Source organism: Meleagris gallopavo, chromosome 2 (genome assembly GCF_905368555.1).
Source record: "Meleagris gallopavo chromosome 2, MGAL_WU_HG_1.1, whole genome shotgun sequence".
NCBI classification, from domain to species: domain Eukaryota; kingdom Metazoa; phylum Chordata; class Aves; order Galliformes; family Phasianidae; genus Meleagris; species Meleagris gallopavo.
Genome location: NC_139405.1, coordinates 63112003 through 63124016, shown reverse-complemented (window position 1 = coordinate 63124016; position 12014 = coordinate 63112003). Strand labels below are relative to the sequence as shown.

Here is a 12014-nt window from a genome sequence, read left to right as displayed (position 1 = left end):
GCTGTTTCTGAAGTTGGGTGCAGTTGTTCATTATGTGGTTTGTTGTTTTTTTTTTTGTTTGTTTTTTGTTTTTTTTTTTTTTTGCTTGCTTGCTTGCTTGAGAACTGAAGTTCACAAGTTATTGCAGGTGAACTAATCTGAAAACAACTTTTAATTTATAATACTTAATACAGCATCCAAAGCACACTTTTATTTTTACACCACTATTTCTGTGCTTTAACTTTGAGACATACAATGTAACAAATTATTTTGCAGCAAAATAGTAATGAGTGAATATGTGCTTAGTAACCTGTGGCAAATGTGAAATTATGTGAGTAACTAAATATAGCATTTATGAAACATAATTTATAGCATTATATTTCACAGCTGAGCCCATCAAATGGGCTGCTTCCACCACAAGATCTTATTTTTGCTTTATCTTTCCTCTTCTCCCCACCCTATACTCTCCTCTTTCCCCATGCCATGTGTGGTTATTGTCAGATTCTTCTTAGCTTAAACTAGACAGTTAGCTTTAAGGCAGATAGTTACAACTATCTTCATTCACTAGTTTTGTTTTCTCTCATTTTAGACAATTGAAGAGAATCATGCAGTTTGAACAGCGTTAGATGGAAGGAGTGAGGAGAGGAACAGGTTGATGAGTCACATATGCCATGTTTCGTAACCAGTATTTTTAATTAAAATAATAGACTCTGGTTGTGACCACAGTATATAGTTGCTATGGTTTAGCTGATAGATGTGTGTTGTTTTTTGTTTGTTTTTTTTTTAAACCCCCGTCTTGCACGTGAAACAGAGCCATTTGTGTCTTTATGCGATGAGAAGTGAATTGAGGTCCTGAAAATAAGTAATGGTGCTATTTATCTGCTGTAACTTTAAAAGGTTGATTGTGGCAGTGCTGTCCAGGTATTTGAAATCATAGAAACACCAAGGTTGGAAAAGACCTACAAGATTATCCAGTGCAACCATCCACTATCGCCAATAGTTCTCACTAAACCGTATCCCTCAACACAAAATCCAAACGTTCCTTGAACACCTCCAGGGTTGGTGACTCCACCACCTCCCTGGGCAGCCCATTCCAGTGCCTGACCACTCTTTCAGAAAAACAGTATTTCCTAACATCCAGCCTAAATCTCCCCTGGTGCGGCTTGAAGCCATTCCCTCTAGTTCTATCACTAGTTACACGAGAGAAGAGGCCGACCTCCAGCTCACTACAACCTCCCTTCAGGTAGTTAGAGGAGACCTTATTGCTCTCTATGAGCCTCCTCTTCTCCACACTGAACAATCCCAGCTCCTTCAGCCACTCCTCATAAGGCCTGTGCTCCACACCCCTCACCAGCTTTGTTGCCCTTCTTTGAAACCACTCCAGGGCCTCAATGTCTTTGCAGTGAGGGGCCCAAAATTAGATGCAGTACTCAAGGTGCAACCTCACCAGAGTTGAGTACAGGGGGACAATCACTTCCCTGTTCCTGCTGGCAATGCTATTTCTGATGCAAGCCAAGATTCCATTAGCCTTCGTGGCCACCTGGGCACACTGCTGGCTCACATTCAGCCGAGTATCAATCAGTACTCCCAGGTCCATTTTCTCTACACAGTCTTCCAGCCACTCCTCCCCAAGCCTGTAGCGTTGCCTGGGGTTGTGTGCAGGACCCAGCATTTGGCCTTGTTGAAACTCATCCCATTGGCTTCAGTCCAGCTATCCAGCCTGTCCATATCCCTCTGCAGGACCTCACTACCTCCAGGCAGATCGATACTTCCAGCCAACTTGGTGTCATCCACAAACTTACTGAGGATGCACTCAATGCTCTCATCTAGGTTGTCAGTAAAGATATTTAAGAGGACAGGCCCCAGCATTGACCCCTGGGGAACACCACTTGTGTCTGGTCGCCAGCTGGATTTAGCTCCATTCACTACCACTCTCTGGGCCTGGCCTTCCAGCCAGTTCTTTATCCAGCCAAGAGAGTACCTTCCAGCTTTGCTGAAGTTTAGGTAGACTACATCAACAGCTTTTCCCTCATCTACCAGATGGGTCACTAGATCACAGAAGGAGATCAGGTTGGTCAAGTAGGACCTGCCTTCCGTGAACCTATGCTGGCTAGGCCTGATCCCCTGGTTATCCTGTACGTGCCATGTGATCTCCCTCAAGACAATCTGCTCCATAACCTTCCCTGCACTGAGCTCAGGCTAACAGGCCTGTAGTTCCCCGGGTCCTCCTTACAATCCTTCCTGTAGATGGGAGTCACACTGGCAAGCCTCCAGTCTTCTGAGACCTCACCAGTCAACAAGCAGCACTGATAGATAATGGTAAGCGGCTCAGCTATCACCTCTGCCAGTTCCCTCAGCAGTCTGGGTGAATCCCAACCGGCCCCATGGACTTATGACAGTCCAGCTGGAGTAGCAGGTCTCCGACTGCGTCCTCCTGAATCGTGGGGGATTCAGTCTGCACCCCAGCCGAGACTACCAGGTCAGAGAGTAGAGCTCCCTGAGAATAACTGTTCTGACCTTTAAAGACAGACATAAAGAAGGCATTCAGAATCTCTGCCTTTTCCTTATCCTCAGTGGTGACATTCCCAGCCTCATCCAGTAAAGAATGGATGTCCTCCTCTTACCATTGATGTATTTGTAAAAGAGTTTCTTATTCCTTTTTACCCCAGCGGCCAGGTTGAGTTCAAGTTGGGCTATTGCTTTTCTGATTTTCTCTCTACACATCCTAAAAACTTCTCTGTATTCTTTCTGAGTAACCAATCCCTTCTTCCACAGGAGGTAGATTCTCTTTCTCTCCCAGAGCCTCAAGAATAGCTCCATACTCATCCACGCTGGTCTTTTTCCTCACCAGCTCATTTTGCGGCTCAGGGGACAGCCAGCTCCTGTGCCTTTAAGACTTCCTTCTTTAAGTCTTTCTTCATTTTAGATTTCTTAATGGTTTGAAGCATATCAGCTTAATGGTTTGAAGCATATCAAATTAAGATGTGTTGTTGTGCAGTAGATCAGATGAGTCTAGGTTCAGAGCTGTGATGGCCAGTAAATTCAAAGTGGTTCATACTGGAAAACGTGGCATTGAAGAGAAACATGTGTTAGGAGAAGGGGTCAAGTACTTGGCTGATGCAGCTCCTCTTTTCTTCTGTACCTCCATGAGTACATACAGCCACCATAGCAGCATCTGGACAAATCCAGTACCCAGCTCTACACTGCAGACATAGTAATCCAGGATGTAGCCATCCTCCTTCCTAGAGCTAGCTGCAGGCAGCAGCAGCCAGACCATGCTGGTGGATGATACTGGATGTGACATCAGCTGGGTTCTTCCTGTGTGTGGCTCATGCCACAGTAAGGGAGGACAACAAGCTGTGGCATTAGTCTGCACTGTGGACTGCAGAAGTTGCAAACCTTGCAAATATGAAAGATCTGTTTCCTAGTTAAGTCACTTTTCTGAACTTACAGTGAGAACCAATCAATCTAAAATAGACTGTGGATGGAACTACACTTATTTTTCTCAATATAAAATTAAAGTTGACTGTGTGTGTGGTACTTTTGCACAGAGGCATCATCTGTGAAATTGTTTCCTCTTTGCAGTGTGAGGGGATAACTGTGCCATAGCTCAAGTGGACCAGTAATGCAACCCAGGCTGCAGGGTAGCAGCAGGTGCTGGAAGCATAACTGTGAGGTATTACTGCAGTATTTTCAAGTTCAGTTATTTTTGCTTTCACTAAACATTTTCCAGGTTCCAACTGATTTTTCAGTGATGTAATTTCTCATACCTCTACAATCAAGGCACTCAAAAAGTGCTGTAAAAGAAGGAATGCTTAAAATGAAGCTTTGTCATTTAAGAGAGAGAGTACTTATAAAAAGGTTCACAAGTAACCTTTCTCTGATTTGTGTTGTGAATGAACATAAAAGTAGACTTTTCAAATGAAAATTGGAATTTTGGAGAAGAATAATTAAACTGTTGCAAGTGATGGGGAGAATAAGAAAATGAGTACTTTCAGAGTATTAAAAATTGAAGAAAAATTGCTGATAAGTCAGTGGGGAAAGCAGTGAGTCTGAATGACTTACCCTAATCGGCTTAGTAAGCAACTAGACTTTCTCTCATCCCCCAAATAATTAGCAATGAGTTCAGTCCTTAATCTTCTTTAAATTTGGCAGAAGAAGACAAACATATCAAATCTTTAATAATGTTGGGGCAGAATTATGAAATACATTTCTGCTTTGAACTTGCTTCAGAAAATGAAAAGTCATTTAGCTCTAATACTACTAGCATAAATAGTTCTAATGCTATTTCTTAGAAAGTAGTAAAATTGAAAATTAAGCACTTGGGACCACTGGTGTGATTGGTATTAAGTAATCTACTGTCTTGTAAGAATTGGGCATGAGGTGTTGACATATGATTCATAACTGAAAGATCAGGTTGAGTCCACTGGAAAATGGTCATAATGGGGAAAAGGCTGGTAATCTATAATCTTTGATATGTTTGCAGAAAATCACTGAGCTTGAAAAGAAGTTGAAAAGCAATTCTGGTACTGAAGGAACCAAGAATATATTTCTTTGCTGTCAGAGTTACTCTGACTTGAGCTCAGTGAAAGTTTGTGCTGTGATGGATGGCTGTGTACTTTTTAGGTAAGACAGACCACCAAGGCAAGGTGTTGGACTTGCTCTTTCTGTGAGAGAATGACTGGAATGTATGAAGCTCTCTCTAGGGATGAATGTTAAACAAGTGGAGAGCTTATATGTGAGATTTAAGAGACAATCTTATATGTGTGGCAGTAGTATAGGTATTAACTACAGGCTGCCTGATCAGGAGGAGAAAGTTGAAGCCTTCTGCAGACATCTGGAAGTAGCCTCATGATCACAGGCACTGGTTCTCATAGGGGATTTCAGTCACCCTATTATTTGCTTGAAAAGCAGCACTGTCAGGAACGCACAGTCAAGGAGGTTCCTGCAGTGTGTGGAAGATAATTTCTGACATGGACGCAACAAGGAGAGGTGATCCTATGATTCTGTGATTTAGGCTGTCTGCAGTGCAAGATTTGCTTATCACATCAGGCAGTCCAGAGCAGAGCATAACGTGCTCGTGAGCTATTGATACTAATTTCAGTAAAGCAGCAGAATTAGTTTGATATTGCTAACTCCTTTATGCTGTAGGTGATCTGCAAATGGATTGACACTTTTCAAAAGTCATTGATACAGTAACTGTAGGTTATGCCTGTATTAGTAAATTAACCTCTGCCAAGGCCCTCAGAAGTCTATTGTCTACTTTGTAGCTTATTCTGTCTTTATCATCCTTTTGGTTCAAACAGATGGCCATGATATCTTAGAAAACTCAAGCTCACTTAGGGAGTTGAGGAATTTGTTAGGATAGCAAATTTTCCCAGCAGGCATTTGTATGGAGAATTTTAGCATTTTTATTTTTTAGTATTTACTAGTATGACTATGAACAGTCTGTGCCAGTTGGCCTCAAGCTCAGAAGGAAGCAGATGACTCTCTTCAGTTTACTAACTATAGAAGTAGAGAGGGAATTACCAAAATGTAACAAGGTGTTCTGGAACCTGGAAAAATATATGCACACTGAATAACAGTTGCTGTAATGAAAAAACGTCGTTTTGTAAAAAACGTCTTCAAAGATAAACCATATTTCATGCAAGTATTTTAATTGGTGATTATTAAATTAAGATCTTTATAAGGTATGTTCTATTTTGTCAATCTACCCCTTAAATATCTTAACATCAGTAATTACATCTTTGGATAATAGACTGAAGTGGCACTGAATAGCAAATAAGCTGTGGCAGAATAGAAAGGTAGAAAAACATAAGGTTTAACTGGTACGTGCATTCATACAATTTGGAGTTCTTTTAGGCTGCAAATGGAAGATATGTTGTATCTTTCCAAATTACAGTCAGTAATTGTCTATTAGGAGAAACTGAAGCTCAATCAGCAATAGCTGTGTTCAGGTGAAACAGTGTTATTTGGTACATTTCTCTTTTCCTTTATCTGAAATTCTTAAGGGTATTCTACTTTGATTCATACAACATTTTGGCGAAGATTTTTAAAATGCATATTTTTCTATCTCCAAGCTGCTTTTAGAAGACAAAATAATTGATTTGCATGGCAAGCCATGCTGAACTTCTACCAACCACTGAGTCTTAAGTCTTTAATTTTAGGAAGGCTGCATGCTGTATCAAAAAGGAATTTTTGGCACATCCATTTTTATTAGGAGATTCCTTCCTGTCCAATTCCTGTGATATGTGGAAGATGGAGGGAGAAATTTAGAGGCATGGTTTCCTATGCAACACAATGACCTTGTAGAACTAATTGCCCCAGGAAACTGTTGAAGTCAAGAAGCTGCGAAAAGGAGAAAAAAAAAACAACACAAAGGGACCTGGTAGATGAAACCATTTAGGTGAAATACACTAGAGGTATAACATGATATTAAAAAATAATAATGTAAGGTAGTATAATAAAATAATAATATTTTTGTCTATGCGCTATTAGGTGTGAAGTACTCTTGATGATTTTGAATGGTCTATTCTTTTAAATCATCACTGTGCATAACTTCAAGTATGAAGGCAGCATGTTGGCAAAAGTGAACCCATGTTTACATTTTACAATGTGAGCTGAAGACATGATGTAAAGATAAGGTAATAGAAAAAGTGCTGGTGCCTTCCTAAGCCAATCTTGGGCTCTCTTGTAGAAACATATAGCATGAAAACACTCCAATAAAAACTGTTTTTCAATTTTTTCTTCGAGATTGACTTGAAAACATTACAGATTTGTCTGCATTCACTGACTGAAGCAGTAGCAGTTGGTGTGATGAGGGTCATCTGGAATCTGCAGTGACAGTTCATTTTTGTCCATTCACAAGATAGCCTTCAAATATTAAATATTTTTTAGTTTAATGGAGCCAATATTTCAGTTAGTGAAGTTCAAAATAGGACTTATCAAGTACAGTTTATACATTAAAAACTACTAAATTTTCATAGACTGTTTAAAATAATAATAATTATATATATATATGTATATATATATGAAGCACAAAAAAAAAGTTATCTCCTTTTTTGGGCTAAAAATAGCCAAATCAATTTAGAGGAAATCTTAGACCATGAGAAGAAAAGGAAAGAAAAAGAAAAGAAAAAAGAAAAGAAAACTGGTATGCAGCTCTTAATTCAAAGTAAAAAAAATAAAAAAATACAGTTTTCAATGCAGCAGCCTCAATTGTAATGCTGTGTCCAGAAGACAGTCATTTTTGTAATCCTGTTCTTAGATTTTTTATGTAGCTGCATTTCTGAAATATTTAAGTCATTAAAGGAACCATCAAAACAGATGAAAGAAAATTGCTCTCAACCTAATTTTTCAACGTTTGTGCAATACACATTTTTATTAAGCTCAAACAGTTTTGCCAACTGCTATTGTGTTACTTGGTTGTTCTGAAATATTTTAAACAAGACTTTTAAACACACAGAAAATATTCATTGTTGCCAACCTTCTAAGTGACCAAGAAATATAAATTTATATAGACCAAGAATAGAAATTTAATTTATGATTCAGTTGGGAGACAGGTAATACTTCATTGAATGGACTTAACAACTAGGACAAAACTTCCTATTTAAATATTAATATTTAAATTTTGGAAATTAGCTAATTACCGCAGAAGTGGTTTTCTGATTGTATACATTATGTGAAGGAATATTAAAAGCATTTGAAGGCATAGCTAAATCATTCTGCATTTCCAGCATTGAATTTAATATGAGTGGAATACTTAGTGCTATTTTAACATTTTGTATCATTTCCTGAGACTTGAATGGAATGTCTTTTTCCAAGTTGCAGTAATGTTTATTACTCAGTCTTTTCAATATATGCTAGTATAAGCATAAAATCTGATCAAGGAGCATATTTTATAAAGCATCTTGTTTTATGTGCTTAAATATATTTATCTTTAGAAAGTACTATGTTGGATTACCCCCTTTAAAAACAATATTGCTAATGGAGGGTTGTAATTGCTACATATTTTAATCATGGAAATATCTTTACAGTCTATCTACAGGAATGCATGTTTTCCTACCTTCCAGTTGAATGAAGGCTGTCCCTTTGGTAGAGGGAGTGTCTGCTTGCCAGCTGTCACTGAAAGTCAACTGCCTTCTTAACTCAGAGGTGCTCCTCTTGCAGCAGGCATGATTCACAGGAGTGCTCAGCAGGCATTTCAGAAGAGTTAAAATGATGCAGCTTTCTTTGTTCAAAAAGCTTTTTTTGATGGCTTTTGGTCTTTTTCACTTTTTGAAAAGCTGAGTTGAATCATATGCTGGCTACTGAATGACAGATCTGCCTTCTGATTCAGTTCCAGGAGGGAGTAATTTTTTGTTTTCCAGAAGAGAACGGCTCTATATGAGAGGTGGAAGGGGACTGCAGATTCTTGCTTGCTTAACCCCTGGTTTCTTGCTTATTTGTATTAGAGGAGCATGAAATTTATTTGGTATGTCTTTTCAATGTCATAGGCTTCTTAGAAAGTATAAAAACAAAACATCGGATATGTTCTGTATTTAAAAAAAAAAATGCTTCTTAGGACAAAAAGGGCATTTTCCATGTATGTTACTCTATTCGTATTGCTGTAACAAAACTCAGATTTCAAAATGGGGCTATAAGCTTACAAATACTTTCATGCCTGTTACCTATTTTTCCAATTCTTGAATATCTTCCACACTTAAAAGCAAGATATAACATCTATGATTGTTTTTCCCTGTTAAGTAAGGAATTATACATAAATCCAAAGAATTAGTGTTTTGTCAGGAATCCAAAGGAATATTCTCAAATTAAGATCTTTTCTTCTTTCTGTTACCACTCCTGAATCTATTCAAGTGTCTTATTTAGATTATTTGAGTATTTCATCTTTTAAATGCTTCTTTCATGCCTATGCATCATAGAATTCCAATTTCATCTCGTTTTCTTGTTTTTTTTTTAATCTTATTAACAAAACATCTCTTATATGATGCTTACATCCAGCACAAACTTCTCATCTATAAGTGGAGGGAAACTTTGATTTTTGGATTATTTTCAATCTCTATGACAGCCCTAGAAGAAAGAAAAAGATTAGAAAATTAAATCTTGAAGATGAGGGTGGGTGGTGTAAATTATCATCATATCCCTTGGTTGAAACAGTTTATTCTTTTGCAATCACTGTTTTGTTCTGTGATGTATTAGTTTTATCTACAGTCTCTGGAGTGTCTTTTACACATCTTGTAGTTATAGTAGAGTTACAGTGTTCTTTAGCATCTTTCTCAGTGACCTAGACAATGGGATTGAGTGTATCCTCAGCAAGTTTGCTGATGACACCAAGCTTAGTGATGCACTTGATACAATAGAAAGAACAAATGCCACCCGAAAGGACCAGGACCAACATGAGAAGCTCAACAAGACCATGTGCAAGGTCCCACCCTGGGTCATGGAATTCCAGATATGAGATGAATTCATTTATTATATTTGAATGCAGTTTCCTTGACTTTTCACATGCTTCTTCTGAGTAGTTAATTTGGATGGCACCAAGATGGAATAAATCATAGTTCTGCGGTTGATCCTTTCTTTTTTACCTCCCTTTGATATTTCCATGGTCTTACATTCCCATGTTTGTTTCTTTGCAAATTCCCCCCTCCCTGTGCTCTTCAAGACTGATAATTTCTGGGATTTTCTTCTCTAGATTACCAAGGTAACTGAGAACTGAGCCTCTCAGCTATGGATGTGGCCTGATGCTGCTTTTCTGCTGGGGGGAAGGAATTGCAGTCAAGGTTCTGCTCAGACTAAGGAGACTTGAAGAAGGGTGTGTTGAGTTTCTGCACGGGAATAATGAATTAATCCAGCAGGCACAGAATTTCTGTGTGGGAATTGAAGAGTCACAGGAAAGATGGAACCTTGGGAGAACATAATTGCCTAAATCCATAATGCAAATTTCAGAAGCATGTACTTTAAATTGTTACTGAAACATAAAACACTTAAACTGATTACGTTTTTTTTAAAAAAGCTCACTGAGTTTTTTGAGTGCTGAAGTTACAAAACCTAGAAAAAACCTGTCCTACAGTTCTAGAAAAATACTATTCCTTGCAAACAATAAATCTACATACATGCTGAAATCATCATTTTGAGTTTCCAAATCATTTTATGTTACTCTACTTGTAATTCATTTCAATGATGCAAATTTAAAAAGCCTTCTCCCTTGCAGGGACATCTGGTGACATTCATATAATTCTTGGTCTTGCAATGTTTTTTTTTTTGCAAAGCTATTTACATCAAATCATGGAATGACTTGGGTTGGAATGAACCCTTAAAGACGATGAGCCGGGTTACCTTCCACTAGACACAAAGTTGCCCAAAGCCTGACCTTGATCACCCCTGAGGATGGGGCATCCACACCATCTCAGAACAGCCTGTTCCAGTGCTTCATCAACCTCATCATAAAAAGTTCCTTCTTTGTATCCAATCTAAATCTAACTTTTTTTCAGTTTAAACCCATAATTATAGGGCCTGCTAAAATATCTTTTTCTGTCTTTTTTGTAAGCACAATCTTACAGGGCCTTATCTTCTTTGGGATAAACAACTCCAACTCTTTTAACCTTTCTTCATAGAGGCATTCCAATCCTCTGATAATTTTCATAGTCCTCCTCTGGGCCTACTCAAACAGGCCCATACCACTTTTATAGGGCATCCCAGACCCGGATGTAATTTTCCAGGTGAGATCTCTCTAAATAGAGGTTGAGAATCACCTACTGCCTAGTTGATCATTTGACATGCTGTCCATGCTACCCTAACACATCCTCACATCTTTCTATTGTATAGACTGAATCTCAACAGCTATGAAGATACCAAGTTTTTTAGATGGGCTGCATGAGGTGAATCCCATTTTATCTGCAGGATCCTGTACTTTATTCTGTTTTATACCTACATGTTACTGTTTCAGTCAATTTTTGCCTTCATATGGTATTCTTTCTCCTTTATGTTGGCAAAACCTGTCTTTTTTATTCATCTTCTTGCATTAATTTCTGTTTTAGAGGTGAAATCATGAAGTTAAAATCATTAACAGGATGAATACCAAGACTAATCTCTGAGGAAAACTGTTGGAGTAATTTGTTTTCAGCCTACCATTCAGAACAGTTCATAGTTATTTCCTCTGCAACAGTAACTTTAGTTAGCATCCTTGGGCTCTTTTTCTAATCTTTTTTCTCTCCAGTCTTCCTAATAATCTCTGTTGTGACACCTTATCAAGTGTTCTACTGAAGTTCAGATAAAATCTAATCTCCCTGTGCAGTTCTTTTGTCTGGAAAATAAGGTATCCTATCAAAGGAAAAAATCAGGCTAGTCTGACCTTCACCGAAGCTATTCTACATTTTATTCTATTGTTTGTTTACCTCTAAGCTGCTACTTATTCTTTCCTTAAAATTTTATCTTAAACTAAATACAAAAGCTGAGGTGTGATAAAAATAAGAGTTCGGAGTCATTTTTTATTCTCTGATGTGGGCACAAATCTTGTTACGATTTTAACTTATTTTGTGTTCTAACAATCTATCTGTTATGAGATGGCTGTTTCTCAGAGTTCTGAGATGAAAGTAGACTTGTAAGTAAACTCGAGTTTGTTAGTATGTTTAAGCTTTGCTTATGCCTTGTCTATGACTACGGATATGTTCTTATCTTGAGACCCTTGTCTTTCCCAAAGGGTTTCATTTACTTTGGGGACCACATGTTAATTTGTGCTGTGGTATTTTTACTTCTTTCCTACTTCTTCAGATATAATTATTTGTCTGTTTGGATCTGGAGACTTCGTATGAAAGGAATTCTCCTTCATTGAGATGCAAGTTCCAATTAGTATGTGAACATTTGAAATAAAGAAATTCAGGAGTCCTCTGCAAACTTGTTGGTCTCCTTAGCAATTTTGTTGCCTGACAGGACTAATATTTTGAAATACACCTTGAAGAATACGGGGACGCAAAGAATGTCACAACTGAATATTTTCATATTAAATCAAAACATCTTTCTGTCAATACACCTGGCTA

General features: G+C 38.0%; 2 protein-coding genes across 2 annotated transcripts in view; one reads left to right on the top strand and one right to left on the bottom strand.

Moving 5' to 3' along the window:
- The window catches only part of COL10A1 (collagen type X alpha 1 chain), a 38501-nt gene extending 30099 nt beyond the window's left edge, over nt 1-8402 (bottom strand). The window contains exon 1 of the mRNA XM_085217439.1: nt 8045-8402. The gene's annotated coding sequence lies outside the window, so the exon portion shown is untranslated. The remainder of the gene's footprint in view (nt 1-8044) is intronic.
- Nucleotides 1-12014, top strand: part of NT5DC1 (5'-nucleotidase domain containing 1) — a 126050-nt gene that overhangs the window by 47314 nt on the left and 66722 nt on the right. The gene's annotated exons all lie outside the window — the stretch shown is intronic.